The 16,397-nt window shown below is 41.9% G+C and overlaps 1 protein-coding gene and 1 long non-coding RNA gene across 5 annotated transcripts in view; one reads left to right on the top strand and one right to left on the bottom strand.

Annotated features, from left to right (window-relative positions):
- FLRT2 (fibronectin leucine rich transmembrane protein 2) overlaps positions 1 to 14,619 on the bottom strand; it is a 61,457-nt gene extending 46,838 nt beyond the window's left edge. Inside the window, exons 1-2 of one of the 3 annotated variants that reach the window (XM_040701183.2) lie at positions 14,169 to 14,619; positions 12,799 to 13,251 (exon numbers count right to left, since the gene is read on the bottom strand). The gene's annotated coding sequence lies outside the window, so the exon portion shown is untranslated. Of the gene's footprint in view, positions 1 to 11,279; positions 11,996 to 12,798; positions 13,252 to 14,168 lie in introns of those variants that run through there. The other 2 variants (XM_004941848.5, XM_003641305.6) reach the window with 2 other exon arrangements.
- The window catches only part of LOC101748673, a 28,163-nt gene continuing 23,292 nt past the window's right edge, over positions 11,527 to 16,397 (top strand). For both annotated transcript variants that reach the window (XR_006939379.1, XR_001466855.4), the window contains exon 1: positions 11,527 to 11,778. This is a non-coding gene — a long non-coding RNA (uncharacterized LOC101748673). The remainder of the gene's footprint in view (positions 11,779 to 16,397) is intronic.

Here is a 16,397-nt window from a genome sequence, read left to right as displayed (position 1 = left end):
AGCTGTGTCTAGATTTCAGATAGAAACAGGAAGTTTTTGTATTCAGTAGGAGGAACCCTGTGTCATATTGTCTCCTCTTAAACTCTAAAAGACTTGCATTTTCTTGTTATTTGTCCTGGTCTGTTAGGAAAGATGCATCATCAGAAGCCATAATATTGTTCTTGAGAGCAAGAGAGAAATGATGACAAGTATAATTCAGAGTGTTTTAATTTTCACTTGTACTTCATTTTATTGAAATGTCTAATAAGAGACTTGAAAATCTGACAAAAAAATGAGTTTTATCCAACTCCTTAAAACCAATTAATTTAAAAAGCTTGAATGAGTTTTAGCGCTGGTAGAAATGGAACAGTGAAGTGTTTCACTCTCTGGTGAAGCATCACACACACCAGTCCGTGGGGCAGTTCTGTCAATGCAGTTCAGTCCCACACCTGTCCTGGAGTATTCACACAGCTAATCTACGTAGTTGTTATTCCCATGTGGGCAGCTATCCATGAGAAGCTTGACTGAGACCATCCAACTTGCATTTTATCACTCACAGGAAGCTTCATCTGAGTGAATAGCCAACATTAACCCACACAGTGCTGTCTCTCCACTGAGGTTTTTCTTTTCTTTTACTGTTGCTGTAACTGCAGCCTAGTCAGGTTCTTTGCCAGACTTTCTGTAAAATTACAAGGATGCAAGTTAGTAGAGCTACATATTGACCCAAATATTATTCCTACCTGAACACTTGTGGAGAATGCTGAAATCACAAAAAGACTGTATACCTCTAACAAAGCAAGGACACGTATAAATACCCTTCCCCACAAAGGACCCATCTCCTTCACCTTAAATGCCTGGATTTAGTCCTGCTGATGACTGTGGGCATTTGCAGTGCCTGAAGGAAGAGAAATGCCAGCCTTTCCATATGTATACACATGCAGAGAGCTTCTGTGTCTTCTGTCCTGTCAGTCCCCAGCAAGCACCACTCTTTATCCCCTCACCATTTTTAAAATTCATTGTTGAGTTCTGTCTCACATTCAGCTGCAAGGGCATGCTACAAGCTCAGACCACAATGTGGAGTTTGATCAATGCCTGACCTACCCAGTGATTTAATCAACAGGACAGCATGAATGCACTAATGATGCAAGAGCAACATCACAACTCTGTGTGTTGCAGTGCATGATGATCATTTCCTTCAGCATGTATCTTTTAAGCAAGAATAATGAATATCCACTTCAGTGTCATTTGTCCCCAGTTTTACTCAAATTAAGTCTTTTATTACATAATGGAACACCAGGCTCTTTCAGACGAGAGGTCTAAAGGCAAGAGAAATCTAAACAACATAAAAGCTGACAGGGCCTATATTACTTATTTTAAAAAACAAATAATCATTATTCCACTTTTATTCCACAGATTTATCTCTGTAAAACAGACTTTCTGTCTTCATGCCTGAGAGGAAAATTTGAGATTAGTTACTCACTAGTTACTTTTTCCATCCTGTCTTTTCTCCATGTCCTATATTTTTCCTTAAGGTTAACGTGCAGAGTGCCTGAGGTCACAAAAAATGAGGACATGGAACAATATTAAGAGGGAATACAAGCTCACCTGGTCTGACTCACCAAAGCAGCCAGAATTGTATTGTAGAGCTAAAACACAGTGAGGTAGCATTAACTCTCCCTGATAATTCACATATGCTTTTTCCACAACAGAAATAACTGAGAGAACATCACAGATCTTTCTCTTCCAGCTCCTCCTCGATTGTACATTGCCCTACTTCTCCTCTCCAATAAATAAGATATTAGGTGGTTAAAACTGTGATCACTGAGAAATTCCAACTTCCTGTTGCACTGAAAGTTGATTTTTTATCTCTGTGCCTCATTTTGATTATTCACTGTCATCCTGTTTTTCACCTTTATCTTCTAGTCACTTTCCCTTTCCTGCTTTTATCCCACCTCTGCAGAATACTGTATATTTAAATAAAAATAAAAGCTTCCATCTGAATTATTGTTAATTTTAGTTTTCATAGTATTTTTAAGATACTTTGTGTCTTCAATGTATCTGATGTAGCAGATACAATAGAATGAGCTCTAGCTTTAAAAAAGTTATTCTCAGCTGAATAACAAATTCAAAATTCTGATTCAGCCTATGCTGCCACATGTATTTAAAAAATAAAGACAGACAAAGACAGGAGAGAAGTGTACTGCTACCAGAATATAAATATATGACAATGGAAGTACCGCAGAAGGTGAGAGGGAGTGTAAATGTCATATTTATGTTGTTGTCTTTCTCCTAGTACGCAAGAGATGGTCTTTTAGCATAACACTGAAGGAGGTAAATGAACCATGTTTCACCAAACATGGTTATCATTCAGCACAAGACAATACACAGGGCTATAAAACACCTCTTCCCAAGTTCCCCAAACATATACTGAGAACTAGTTAGTTTGTGAACAAATACTGATGTCACCTGAAATCTAAAGGAGTTCATTCTCCCTGTGCTTAAAGAAGATCATCTTTCCACAGCTAGATGACTAGACTGTAGGATGTCTTCTCTCAATCAGCACACGTATAACCAGACGACCATTCAGTAGCTTGTAAAATATGATTGCATATGAGATATTGATGGCCTAAGGGAAGTTCTGAATATCAGAGGTTCATAATTAGAATACCTATGCATTTGATCCAAGAGAGTTTTCATCAATGTCACAGAGATGAATGGTTATGAATTTCAGAGTCATCTCTGCCCATACAGACTGATTTATGCACTTTTGACTTTGGACAGATGAAGGGCAAAGAATTAAAGCCAAAGCCTTCTACCTAGACAGCTCCTTATCCTTAGGGAGGGTTCTGAAATTTATGATATCCCCTCCCAGTGTTCGGGATCAAGCCCTTGAGCTGGTAACTCATAACCTATTTATGCTTATGCCATCCATCCGCTTTCAGTCGTTTTTGTCCTCTTATCTGTAAATCCACAGTTGCAACATGTAGGATGTGTGGATCTGCTGATAAGAATTTTTTTCAGGAAAGGGAATCTGGGCAGAAAAACAGTTCTGTTGCCAGAGCTCCTGGCAGCAACTCTAAAATCTCATTAATTCCAGATTTATAAAGATCCGCTGTGCTGATCTGAGGATAGAGCTGAATGTTTGAATTCTGTGATAATAGACTAACTACTCAAAACCTGTATTTAGTACTAAATATTAAGTTTAATAGATACTGATAAGATTACACAGTGTAGGACAGAACATTGTTAACATCTTGTTAACAATGAGAATTCCGTAACTTCTGAACTGGGAGTTTTTATTTTAAACTTTTTTATTTAATATTAAATCACTGAATTTTTATAGAATTATGCATAACTAAAAACTAAAGCACTGGAGTGGAGACAGATACACCACTGTGTAGAAATTCAATTGCATCATTCTTTTTAAAACTATATCAAGCAGAGTATCAGTTGTGGAAACAGTACCCTATGAATTATGAAGGAGAAGAACTAGGGGACAAAGACAAACAAACTGGGAAAGATCATATAGCTTCTATATCAATATTCTACAGTATCGCTAACTGTATGGTCATCTACTTAAACAATAATAAAAAGGAAGATGCTAACGAAGCATTAGAAGGAAATTATTTTGCTAAATGATCCTTTACTACTCAAATGTTTCCAGAAAGTCTTTTTTTTCTTTTTTTTTCTTTCTTTCGTTTTTTTTTTTTTTTTTTTAAACACGTTGTGTGAATGCCTGTACATGCAAATTTATCACAATACCACATGCATAAAAAAAGAGATTTTGATAGGGCACTAGGTACATAGAGCAAATAAAATGATCCTTTTGCCAGATGCTCTAACACAGAGGCTCAGGTGTCTCTGGACAATGATAAGCAACTTGGCTCTGTCAGTAACATCCAAAACATACGCACACACACAAAAAAAGAGAGATAGATTCCCATTGTACTTATTTCTTGATTGAGTATTTTCAAAACTGTAATGGTAGGTGCTGTTCTCTGGGTAAAGACTGTTGCAATGCACTGCAAAAGAATAAGGTTCTGAAACTAATTTTGTCAAAGAGTAAAAGTAATTTCTCAAATAAAAAAAGACTTACTGGCAAGATGTATTTTACAATTTACTGCAGAAATGCTGCAAGAAGAAGCTCTTCACTGAGCAGCATGGCACAAAGCCAAAACGAGCTATTTCAAAAATCACTGTTGGGCATATACCAATTTGATACACAGGATTTAGCAATACAGTTGGGAATGACTCTGTGTGGATGTGTTCATGTTCTGTTAAATTTTAACAGTCTCTGACTGTATACTTATCTTCAGCATGAGGAAATTTGTTCATAGATTCCTAAATTTGCATTTCATATAGGGAATTATATCAGTATGAATAATAATGATTTTAATTTTTTATTTTACATATTTTCTGTTAGAAATTAATTTTCTATGGGCAGTTCAAAGGATAAAAGGTCTCAAATGAAATCTTTGAAAACACTTAAAGCAAGGATGTAAATCTTATGACTGTGAGTTATTGGCTAGCCTTTTACACCTCCAGATTTTCTGGTTCCATGAAAAATGTGGAGACTTAAAGTAGTGGATCAGTACAATAAGACACAATATACATTTAGAGATTTAGCATATGAAAATAGATTCCTTCTGTCCCTTCTACCACCCAATCCACATTCGTATCAATTCAAGTGTTTAGAGGACAAAGCTTCAAATTTTTTTAGATACATACAAGTATCTAAACAGTTATGAAATAAACAGCAAATTTTCAAGTAATACATCTTAAAAGAGAATGTTTAGTCTCAGAGTGTTTGCAACTAACACCAAAGCTAAGTGATTAACAATAGGAATAAGGTAAACCTAGATCAGTCAGTAAGGTGACCTGTGAAACAAGACGAACAAGATGGCCAAATGGAGTACATTTAGCTTGATGCAAATCTTTCAGTGACACATGAAACATCACCTAGGAAAAACTTCCTAGATCACAAGTGAAATTATAAAGTATCACAAACGTCTAGAGTTCATTTAGAGACACCTCACTTGGTTTCAAGTAACATTTTAGGCATGCAATAGGCTTGCTACCTCACTAGTATAATCATTCATTAAATGATATGCACACCCAATGCCTTGACTATGGATAGATTTTGCAGCAGTGCTACTATGTAGGTTATGTTCATGACAAACACGCGTATTGCTGGAGTCCTAATATGGATGTAGTCCTAGTCATTTAAATCACTTCTACCTACATAGCTTGTTTCCATAAATATATGTGAAGGCACTGCTGATGAAAGCATAGAACTAGACAATCACTGATGGGGTAGTATCATCTTTGATTACAGATAAATGACGTCACTTTGGGGGTATTCAAATTATTATTCACGAGTAAATCCTAATAAGGAGAGTGTCTATGAAATTAACTTGTTAGTGAAGAGAAGGATTGAGTCTGGAATCAAATAAATTAATTTAAAAAGCAGTCTTTACACTGTGAAGCTCAGTCTAAGCACAGATAGGTTTGCTACAGAATCTTTCGATTCACCATGAGAATAATATTGAGAAATACCTCAGTATTTTAACCAATTTAGAGAATTCTAGCACACTGGGGAAAATATATATGTTTTTTTTTTCTTGTTTAATTTTATTTGCAATTCACCAACAAATTATTTTAAATGAAAATTAACTGTAAGTTTTTAAGGGTCTGAGGGTGATCGCCATGTTTATAGACACAGTTACCTATGTATGTAGCACATACATTAATTATAAGTTGTGCTTCTTCTTTAGAACTACTAATTAAATCTCTCGTTCTTTCAAGAAATGTGTTTCTTGATGACTCTGTGAATGCCATACACATTTAAAACAGGTCAAATGCTGCAGTTCTTTTTCTTTGTAGGAAGAGCATGTAGGAAATCTCTAGAGAAAGAAATACTTGCAACTCTGAACTTACAAGCCTAGGGCTGATGACCCTGAGACTGCAGTTTGACTGAGGTTTGGTCCTCTGTTATGCATCACCCAAGACTCCCAGCAGTGCTAATGCGTGCTGTGAGAGCACTGCATCCTTTCCCTCCCTGGGATGCCCTCTTCCACAGGATGTCTCTTGGTTTAACTCTTACAGAACAGCTCTGCAAGGTAAGAGTTAATCGTGCAACTATATGGTGGTGGACCAAAACTACTGTCAAGAAAAGCTTTTCTCCTCAGCTTAATTTTCCCTGTTGGTTTTGATGAGGGGATAACAAAGGCTGCCAGCAGGAACTGGGAGTGACACTGCTGCACACTGATTTCAGTTCTGAGAAGGTGCTGATGAGGCTTTTCATTCAAAGCTCTGACCTTTCCTGCTCTTAATGGGTCATGGAGTATTTCCGTACAGTTTACAGTACTTACTACAAGAAGAGCCTAGCATCTAGTCTGCCCAGACTGTGCTGGAGTCACTATGCATGACAGTAAATGGCTAACAAATCTCAGAGATTAATCTAAATCTTTTGCTGTAATCTTTTAATTCTCCATCAAGATCCCTGACATTGACATAATTTTGCCAGAATAGAGATTGTAGAATAGTTTCAGATTAATTCAACCATATATGACATGTCTTAATGAAGGAACTAATTTGATGTCTATGTGATATTTTTTAATTGCATTTTTGAGATAATTGGACTTCACATGACAGCCTGGTCATAATAAAGAACTCTTACCAAAGAGAACTTTTCCCCCTCTATTCAAATGGTTTAACTGTCATATGGTCACAAATAATGATAAAAGGAAATAAAAGCCCACTTCTGCAATCCATAGCTCAAGACATATCCCCATCTGGGCCACGATTTACGAAACGAGACTCCACACTGTTGCAGTAATCTATAGATTATTGTCCAAACTACCCTTTAAAATTATTTTTCATTTTCATATTACTTTGACTGAAGTCTTTAACCCATAATTGTCACAGAAAATTACAGTGTTAATTTATCTTATGAATATGCGGCAGTGATTAATAGTTATGAAAATGGCTTTTTGATCTGAAAGCCAAGTGAGAATGTTAACCGTGACCTTTAATACTCTGCTTCAAAAGGAACAGGTCCTTCAAAATACTGACCACTCCATGTTGGAAGCAAGTCCCTTCTCACTTGAGGATGAAGTAAATTTCTCTCTTTCAAGTCTAGCTATAATCTTATCCTGCATATCCAAAGCCTATTAAATTTTGTCTGCAAGGACTGAGGATCGGTCTCAATGACAGTATGTCTTTGAATGATTAACAACTCTACAAGTTGCATGTTTTTCTATGTTATACTAGAATAGAAATGTGTTTTAAAAAAACTACTACAACAAATGTACAAATTAATAACTAAAACAGTTAGAACTTGAAGTAGAATGTACAGAAGATTGCTTCCAGGTAGAGCTGATCTATAACACAATATTTCTTTTTAGAAGAGATGTTTTATGTCTTGTATGTATCATTAAGTTTTCATGAATGTTGAATGATGGACTTGTTTTAGAAATGTTGCTAGTATTTAGTTTTGATTCAGTTCAAAGGGCTACATCAGAAGAAGGAATTAGAGGGAAAAACAATATGAAAACAACAACAAAACTGTTTAACTGCCTAAGTCACCAATTTAAAAGGAAAATATAAAAAGTTCCCAACAGTTTTCACCAATGGCTAAAAATGTTAGTTTAAATTTTACTACTCCTGAGAGATACTGCTTGATGTGACTAGAATATGATTTGTTGAGCAGATAATAGCTTTTGTTTAAAATGATTCCTTTCTGGGTATTACCTATGGATTACAGATTGGGTCTACTTTAAATACATGAATAAAACATCCTTGTTGAGAAAAATGTTTTAATGATTTTTTTTTTGTGGTTGTTTTTTTCTTTAAAAGAAGTCAGTTACTTGAAAGGAATAGGTTATGTATAGCTTTAGGGGGACTAAAGCTCGTATCTTTAGTGTATGTTAAATTAGCCTACTTCACAATAATAGTTATATATCTTTTTTTTTTTTTTTAATAAATACTTGTTTCACCAAAAGAAAATAAAATGTAATTTTTATACCTTTAGGGCAAGTTCCAGTTCTTTTGGTTTCTTGAAGAAATAAATAAAAAGCACTGACAGAGAAACTTCTGAAATGACTGCCTAAGGGGGAGGGAAGGAAGCACCTAAAACCATCATATTACCAAGTGCTGAGGTAATCAACCACAGTCTGGGAAATGTCAAACAATGGTATTCACCTACCCAAAGATATTGCTGGTCAAGTCCTGAACTGCCATTTATAATCACTAACTAAAACATGGAATATAGATGTGGATATAAACAAGAGACAAATTAGTATTGGGAAGCTGGGTTTAATAATCCACTAAAAGAGACCATCTGTTTATAAAGACCCCCTTTTCCTTGATCTCTGACATGTATTCCTAATATAGACACAGCTGGATATTTTATTTTTTTCATTTTTTAAACACCCTGCTACTATAAAGTCTACTTATTATATATATCTGGTCAGAGTGTTTGTCTCAAGTTTCAGATATTATGTAAGCACTCAAGGGCAATAAAATTTCACATACAGTCAGCCAGCTTTAAAGTATTAAGCCATCAGACCAACATAAATGTATTTTCATTATTATTGATTTTTAATATAACTATATCTTTTTATTTTTCAGATTTTTTGCAAATGCTCATTATCACTAGAGTAGCTTTCCGAAATTCCGTTGTTTTTGTTTTTTTTTTTCTCCAAGTTCTTGATACACATTTGGAACTAGAGTTTAGTTTTCTTGTTTTCCTGTTTAAATTACTAGCAAAACACAGTTGGTGACAGATATGGAATTGACAACCTGACAAGCTAGATGCAGGAATAAAAGACCAAAGTGATACAAAGCCTGTGTTTCCAAGCTACAGCAGAGAAAAAAAAGGGAAGAAAACACCTCTGACTATACACTTCTCACAGATAGAGGTCACTAATGGACTGGATTTGAATCAGTCTGGTTACAGCCTGAAAGTAATCTTGTGAAAAATGAACTCATTTTGAGATTAAAGAGGTAGTAGAAATGATTAAGAAATAAAGTTCTCACCTTCCTGGAAACAATATTATCCTAAGTGTGCTTTCTTTGTAGTTCTTTAAATAGAAACTACAGTACAGGAAAAGCCTGATAGTGATGTTTGTTTGAAATTCTTGTTTTCTTGACTTGGTAAAACTATGTCTCTCCATCCTTTCTGCAAGAAGGGTAGGGAATTCAGCCCTAATGACATGCCATGTTTTGGGTACTGCTATTTTAAGCATTTAAAGGTAAGCACATTATTTATTCTTAGAAAAAAACCATAGCCTATGAAATGCAGATTCCAACTGGGAGGGTGTAGGGTTCCGGAAAGGAGATATGTCTACATCCTAAATCAAACTACACAGCAGGCCAGGATATAAATGTGACTTGTAACAGTAGCTCAAATTAGATCCAGACTCTCAAAGCCAAATACAGATAACATCACCTTACAAAGTATAGGGTGTACATGTGCGTAAGGAGTGAATCTTTTAAGAATGTTGGATGCATTCCAGCATGACTTCTTGCTACAGACTGGAACTTTGGAAAAAACACTGCTGACTCTTAGTTGCAGGTAGTTGTATAGACACTGTATTTGCACAGTGCTCTGACTTGTTTTTACATACAGTACTCCAGTTCTTCCCTATCACTTTTAACTGCTTAACTACCTTATCAGGATAGAAAACAGCAGTTTAAATAGCAAATCTTTTATCAATGGTAATGATGTTTGAAATCTCTCCCATCATTTTCGGAAACAAGACCAACACTTACATCTCTTACATCATTTTGATTAAATCCCAGTGATAGCATTGCACATGTTAACTCTTTAAAAGAAAGAAGGAAAGACTGGTGGGTGGGATTACAGATACAATACCTTTTAAAAGTTTTGGAAAAAAAAAAAAATGCCAGGACAGACTTTTTCCCCCTTCCAAAAACATTTATTTCTAAAGCCAACCCACAAATTGTCTCTGAAAATGCAGTTGCATAAAGGTGCTCTTGGAAAAATGCAATGTCAGAGAAAGAAAAAAGTGAATGCCCCACAAAGTTGGCATTTGTTGTAACCCAAGTAGTGACCAATCTCAAACTTTAAAATGGTTTAATCTCCCTACTAAGCACTGCACTAAGTAAACATATTTTTAACATACTCCCACTTTCTGTGCGCCTGTGTGTATGTGTTTGAAAGAGGTTTGAACTGCCTTAATATCTTTGCATGCAAGGAACCTCTCCCTTTCTCTTTAGCTGAGCTCTGCATTGGGGAAAAAAAAAAAAAAGAAAGAAAGAAAATTAAAAAAAAACAAAACAGCATCTGAAGAAATCTAATCAGTACTTTCCACATACCGTACAGGAATTTACACGGATTTGTGCCTTGGATTTATTAGCTTATTGTAAGCCTTAAAACAGATTTCCTCCATTAAAATTAATTAAAAGCTCCTGTTGACTGATTCCCACTACGAAAAGGAGGTGGACAGTCTTACTTTCCTACTCTGCTACTGATTTCTTTATCCTTCACGAGATTATATGTCATGCTCTAGAGAGATCTTTACAGCTGTTTAATTTCTTTTCGCGATCTGTTTCTCTGCTCATTATTCCCCTCCCCCTGCCCATCCCCTTTCCAATATTTGTAATTATTTTGCCAGAGATCACCGTCTAACTTAGGAGCTCTATGAGGGGCTCCTTTGTACTCAGAAACCTTGATCCCATTCCCTTCACCTGCCCCCACTCACTCACTAACCAGCCCCCGCTCCGGGGGCTGCTGATGGGAACGTGACGAAACCTCCCGGAGGCCGCAGCTCCCTGCTCTCCCTGTCCTTTACACCTCGGAACACTGGCCAGCGTGGAGTTCAGACGACCGCCTCCACCGACCAAGCCTCATCTTTTAAAGTTCCCATTTTCTCCAAACCACCTCCCCGAACGCGGCTATGGTCGCCCTCGTACGCGCGCTCCGCCGCTTTCCTACAGCAGGAGGGCTGTTCTGCGCGGCGCCTGGCGGGGGCTGGGGGCTGCGGGCTGCTTTCGACACGGGAACGAGCCCGAGGACCTGGTGACTCGGGGCAGCTGAGAGCTCCCGACCCGAGCGCTGCCGTACAACCGCCCGCCGACCCTCCTCACACTTGCCGCCGGCCATTCATAAATTGTGCGTGTGCCTGCTGCCGCACACTTGCAGGCACGGGGCTCTAATGAGGCACACGCGATCCCGGCCCCTCAACTTTGCCTTCTCAAAAGGTACTGGGGTTTTAAATCGCCTGGGCTAGAATTACCAGGAAGGAAAAGAGAGAGAAATGAAATCCCAACTGTACCTGACAGTGTCTGGGAATCCCTCGCCGGCACCGATCATAATCCCCCTCCGCGCCTCTGGCCCCCCACACCAAAACTTTTCCGCTGCCGCCGCCGCCGCCGCCTCTCCTCGCTTCTGGCCGCCGCCTGCCGCTCCTGGCCAGCCCCCGGGGCCCGCTGCCCGCCGCCGCTCCTCTCCGGAGCGGCCCCCGCGCCTCCCTCCTCCCTTAGGAGGCAGCGGCATCGTCCTCCCCCCTTCTCCGCCACCTCCTCCTACGGCGCGCAGCCCGCGGCTCTGGCATCCCCAACGCACTTTCTCTCCTCGATTTGCTTCTCTTTCCCCCGCCGCTCCTCCTTCTCCGGCAAAAAAGAAATGAGAAGGGACCGCGAGGACGTTGCTTTTTTTGTTTTTTGTTTTTTTTTCCTCTCTCTGTCCTCTAGAAATGGTGAGAGGATCACATGAGGAGCTGGCACGGAGACCCAGGACCCTTGGACGTCGGAGGAGGCATCGAACACATAGATGTGAGTGTATGTGTGAGTGCGTGCGGCTGGCTCCCTCCGAGTGCCGCGCCTTCAGCCGGCGTTGCAGGCTGATCTTAGCAGTAATGATGCCTCAGATCTGACTATTCCCTGCTAATGTGAGTCGTGCCTTTTTTTCCTCCCTGCCTGACACCCCAGGGAGATGTTTACAGTAATGAATTCAGTTGATAGCCATCTCTCTCTCCTCTCTCTCTCCCCTGGAGTCCCTCCCACATTTCTAGTTTAAAGAATGCTTGGAAGGCAGGGCTGCAACCTAAAGCTTTCCAAGAGGCAAAGTCAGGCTAGGTTTTCTCTTCCTTTTTTTTTTTTTTTTTGGCTCTTGCTCTTAACCCATTGCTTGCTGACGGTAGCTCAGCGAGATCCCTCCCATCGCACTTCTCCCCGCCCCCGGCTCGCAGCGAGGGGCAGCAGCGGGCGGGCGGTGCTCCAGGAGTGCGTGGCCCCCACCGCGCGCCCCGCCTCGCCGGGGGCCGAGGCGGAGCGGAAGGAGGGTGTGGGGATCGCCGCGCTTCGTGGCGGGCGGCCTCAGTCGCGCTGCTCGGGGGTCCTTGAGGGGGTATCGGAAGGGATGGCGGGGAGCAAGCTGGTCCGCGATCTGCGGACCTAGCCGGGAGATGCCCTCAGTAGCTATAATCAGAGCCGTGCTCTCCGCCAACATGGCGATATTTCGTGTTCTGCCGGCGCCGAGCCCGCTTCTCGCCCCTTCCCTTTCTATTCATCTCCCTCCCCCTTGCGAACTTTTAGGTGGGCAATAGCAGCACGGGATAAATATAACGCAGAATGAAAGAAAGTCTAGCCCTCGGGGAAGAGACAGAGCTCCTTCAGTATTCCGTCTGGTTTTCGTGCTCAGCCAGGAAAGCTTTAAAACCGCTGGGGAAACCACCTTTTGCCCCAAAGCGCTACCAACGCCCCCGTACTAATCCCTTCTGCAGCACTTCGTGTGTGTATATTGAGTTAGCCGAGCTTGTTTCGGGGTAACCCAGTTCCCTAGTAGGCTCTTACCTTGTCCTGACAAGTCCAGGTAGGAGAGTGTTTAACACTGAGAAGCACCCGGGCAATGGGATGCAGCCGTCAAGGTAGGATGTGGGGTGTGAAGTGAGGATTTGCCTCAAATTCCTCCATTAGCAAAGAAAATGCATAGTGTGGCTTTGGCTGCGAGTTACTTTAAGGGAGAGGGGCTGGGAAGGGATGGAGGAGAGCTGATCAATGCCATGTGTCCAGGAAACAGAAATGGCAACTGAAATGCCTCGGGATGTGCTTCCCCCTCGCCCCCAGCAGATTTTAGCTCAGCCGTACTTTCAGGAGCTGATTCACTCGCCATTGTTTCCGCACCTCCCTCGCCCTTCTCTAGAGGAGGGCTGACTCACTCCCAGCTTCAGAGGCGTTCCGAGCAGACGGGTCGCAGGTCAGCCCGGCCCGGTGCGTAGCGCGCGGCTTCGCCCCCAGGTCCATGTCCTGCAGGGGAGTGGGAGAGCCTCGAATGTTACAGCCCCCAGCCGAGCCGTGCTGCCTGCTCGGAGAGGGAATTGTGCCCTCAACCTACGTGGTCGCGGGGAGGAAGTGCGAAAGGGGGAGCGCAGGTAGCCTGGCATACCGTAGGGGGCTCGGCGAGGGAAAAAAGTCTGAGGGGGGGACATCGCCTCCTCTCCTAGCTTCGCTGGGAGGAATTGCTGTCTCAGGGCTCCACGCCCCCGTGATGGAGCCCCCACGCTCCGACCCCCTCCGTAGAGCTCGGCCACCCGCACAGAGAGGGGCTGGCGCGGCTCAGAGCCGCGGGGCCAGCCGCCGTCCCTGGCAGAGACGGAGCCGCTCTGAAGTCGAGTCTCTGCCTGCAGCTCCCAGCTGGTCCCGAGGGATGAAAGGAGCAGAAGCCCCGTAGGGTCCAAAGGCGAACGAACAGCCTTTTTTAAAAGGCTGGGTCCTCTTTGACTTTTCAAGACCTGTCTTCTTTTGTTGGATTTTTTTAAAGCTCTACATACTTTTATAGCACGTATATGTGCATGATTTATGGCTCTTTCCTGAAGCTGATGGAAAACCGGTGCATTTTCTCCTGAATGTTTCCTCAACCTCTCTTCACCCGTCCCTAGTATTACCAACCTGTCGCTACCCCAGGCAGAGATCTGGCAGAGCGCTCCTCTGTCGATCAGGGCCGTTTCTGCCCCCTGATCCCCCCCCCCCCCCCCCCCCCCGCCACGGAGCAAAGTGAAAGCACGAAAACTCCAGCAAGGCTGTGGGCTGCTGTCCTGCCCCGGAGCTCGCAGGGGTTGGGTGGGGTTCCACTCCAGCCCACGCTTCACATCAAAGAAAGATACTCAGGACACACTTTGGTCATATCAAGATCGTGTCAATCCTGAAGAGACTTTAGCCATTACCTGCTCATGCGGAGGTCTCCTGCAATCACCCAAAGCCCACCGGGTCCGGCCGGTTGCAAGGGGGGAAAGTGGCAGAACAGCCGGGCGCCGGCATGGTATTGTTTTAAGGATCACCACCAAGGTCTCTGCTTTCCATAGCTGCCGATGATCACCATCGCCCAAGCTTTCTTTCAAGGAAAGGAGGAAGGAAATATACTTCCCAAGCCTCTGTCCAGCCGGTCGTTTGACCCTGAAACCACCGATGACCGAGGAACCCCCTCCGCAACGTTAAACGCCTGTAATTTCCCTCTGCTTCTCCCCCGGCAGCTCCGGCGCACCGCCACCGCGCGATCTTATCGCCGCGTGATCATTATTCACCGGTGACAAGCGGAGATGCGGAGCTCCTAAGTGAGGGTGACAGATTTCAAACGCGGTGCTGCGGCGTGCTCAGCCTCAAGACATGTTCTTCCTCAAACTTTGCCTAGCAAGCAAGTCGGCGTCTTAACCCTTTGCATCCCTGCTTGTCACACGGGCACCGCTTACTTGCTGGGGGACACTTCATTACGTGTCATTTTCTGTTCTTGAATTGAAGCAAATCAGAACCGCCAACTCTGGGGAGCAGTTGGAGAGCTGAATACTTCAGTGGTTAGAGACTGGAAAAATCCTCCCCGCAAAGCAGTCCCTGGGGGACTCACCTGCAGACCCTTTGTCACCGGTTTTGGTATGCAAAGCGTCACATGCATCGTATGAAATTCACACAGAACTGCATTTTCCTCAGCTTGATGTGGCTAAAAGTATGTATCTTGAAAGCGCCATTTCACTCAGACCTTCAGCTCCATCTCCTTTACAGGTTATCAATAACAGCAGAGCAAGCGAGAAGCGAGAAAGGAGCTTATTTCTATGGGGAATAGGAAAAAAAGAAAAAAGAAAAAAAAAAAGAAAAAGAAAACAAGCCTTTTTGACACATGCACTTCGTAGTCAGAGGAAATATTTACCACTAGCAAACTTCAGCATGCCAGAACATGTTTCTTCCGAAGCAGAGGAGAGCCTTAAAATGAGGAAAAACAACAAGAAGGAAAAAAAAAAACAAATAAAACAAACAAACAAAAAACCGCATGTGCCATTCAAAGCTGTAATGAAGTGCATGAAAGCTTTCCAAAGTCAGTGCCATCAGCTCAGCGGAGCCTGATGTCAAGACGACGTTGTAGCATTGTAACATGGAGACATAGGGAGGATACAAGGAAATCTGCAAGGTCCTTTAGGTTTCTAATGTTCATTTATGTATGTTTTCTCTAAGTTGTGATGTTTGCTACCCTTACTTACCCGCAACGCCCCCCCCCCCCCCCCGGAAAAACAAAACCAACAACAACAACAAAAAAAACCCAGAATATATTTATACGGATTTACAGAGATTTACAGATCATATTTATAATAACGGGTGGCACGAGCACTGATCCCACTCAGACCCGAGCGAGGTTCCCAGGCCGGCGGGCGGTGCCACCCAGGTGCACGGCGAGCTCTGCGGGCTGCACGTCCCGCGGCGCGGCCCAGGTGGCAGCAGAGCACAACGCTCGGCATGGAGCCGCAGCTGGGAAAACTTCCCCCATTTTCTCCCTTCGGCACGCTCTGTCTAAACTGCTCCCCCCGCCCCCTTCCCTCAATTATTAATCTTAGTTATAGTCTGGTTGCTTGGGCTTCATTTTTTTTCTTCTTCCCTTCTGTAACTGTGTGAAACGTTTATTTATTTATTACCAAACTGCTTTGCAGGGTTGAAAGACTGTAAACTGAAAGGAAAATATAGCATTTTCTTTAAATTATTTTTGATTATACAAAATAGCTAGCCTGGAGTGATGGCCTACTGATCCATAATGCAACCTCACTTGTTTTAAAGCAGATGTGAAATAGGGTAACGTTTAAAAAGATTAGGAAGACTATGAACATAGAAGTGTCTTCTTTATAAATGTCTTTCTTTTTTTTTTTTCTTTTTCTTTTTCTTTTTTTTCCAGATATAGTACTAGCATCAACGTTGCTGTTTGCAAGACAAAAAGTAAAAGTAGCTGGAAACAATTCTGTGACTGGGAGACTGGTCTAAAAAACACTGAATATTCTTTCTGTTTTTATCAGTAATGGTATATTTTTTATTAGGCTTTAAATTCATGCAGCTGACAGAAAGAAAAAAAAATGCAATGTGAATTCCTCATCAATTTTTTGCAAAATCAATTATTTTAAAAAATGTTTGAGGAAGTGGGG

The sequence above is a fragment of the Gallus gallus genome, chromosome 5 (assembly GCF_016699485.2).
Source record: "Gallus gallus isolate bGalGal1 chromosome 5, bGalGal1.mat.broiler.GRCg7b, whole genome shotgun sequence".
Classification (NCBI taxonomy): domain Eukaryota; kingdom Metazoa; phylum Chordata; class Aves; order Galliformes; family Phasianidae; genus Gallus; species Gallus gallus.
Note: the sequence above shows the minus strand (reverse complement) of the source record. Positions and strands in the feature narration are given on the sequence as shown.